At 45.9% G+C, this 1,074-nt stretch overlaps 1 non-coding gene across 1 annotated transcript; it reads right to left on the bottom strand.

Annotated features, from left to right (window-relative positions):
* Window positions 1-521: 521 nt before the first annotated feature.
* Window positions 522-605, bottom strand: TRNAA-GGC. The gene is given in 2 exon segments: window positions 522-557; window positions 568-605. It is a non-coding gene; the product is annotated as a tRNA-Ala (tRNA).
* Window positions 606-1,074: the final 469 nt, after the last annotated feature.

The raw sequence follows: 1,074 nt of genomic DNA, 5'->3' as shown, positions 1-1,074 counted from the left end.
TTCACATACATTGATTAGCATCTTCACAAAAGACTACAATAAACCCATCTGAGATATTTAGCAGTGAAAAACTCTTCATGCAAAAAGACTTTAATTTCTCATAAATAGTTAATCTTAGTTTGACTGCAGAAGGCATTCTTGTCTGCCGTGGTAGCCCTCTTCTGAGAGAGGCTGTCACTGAGTCACATAGAAACAAATGAAATTAAATAGAAGTTAAAACTAAAGCCAGAATCAAAACTAAAATATGAAACCAAACTTTGTATTACATCTGGAAGTGAAATGAAAGCTGAACGTTGCAGAAGTTTGCTTTCTGAGAAACTCTTGCATCACAGTGCCTGTAATGCTCTTGGCTGAAAGCTCTGGGACAGAGTCCTCAGTTAGAACCTCACCTAACAGAAGGTGAGACAACATTATTAGAATCATAGTACTGCATAGGCTGGAAGGGACCTTAGAGATCATGTAGTCCAACCTCCCTGTTTTGGGCAGGGACGCCACCTCTCGACTAGACCTGGCAACACATGGGGACCGAGCGGGAATCGAACCCGCGACCTCGGTGTTGGTCCTTGTTGCCAGCACCGCACTCAAACCACTGAGCTAACCGGCCCCCTCCTCTGGTGAGTTTTTACTAGGGTAGTTCTGCTTATTTTCATTGTCTGTGAATTTAGCTACGTACATGCCCTGAACAAGAGGCAAGATGACTACTGGTATTGTACCTAGTCAGTTACAGTGTGAAGCTGAATAATAGGTACAAACACTACTATTTTATCACCATCAGAAACTGTCCTGAAAACAGAAGACCCAGAAGATTTTTCTTAGCCTAGAGAGAGAAAAAGGAAGGGAAGGAAGGAAGGGTGGGAAGGAAGGGAGGGAAGGAAGGGAGAGAGGAAGGAACTCAGGAAGGGAAGGAAGGCAGGGAGGAAGGGGAGGAGGGAAGGCAGGAAGGAAGGCAGGAGGGAGGAAGGAAGGGGGGAGGGAGGAAGGGAGCAAGGAAGTGAGGGAAGGGAAGGGAAGGGAAGGGAAGGGAAGGGAAGGGGAGGGAAGGGAAAGGAAAGGAAAAGGGAAGGAAAGAAGGGA

The sequence above is a fragment of the Apaloderma vittatum genome, unplaced genomic scaffold, assembly GCF_000703405.1.
Source record: "Apaloderma vittatum isolate BGI_N311 unplaced genomic scaffold, ASM70340v1 scaffold39810, whole genome shotgun sequence".
Classification (NCBI taxonomy): Eukaryota; Metazoa; Chordata; class Aves; order Trogoniformes; family Trogonidae; genus Apaloderma; species Apaloderma vittatum.
The sequence above is the reverse complement of the archived record's forward strand: the minus strand, read 5'-3'. Positions and strand labels throughout refer to the sequence as shown.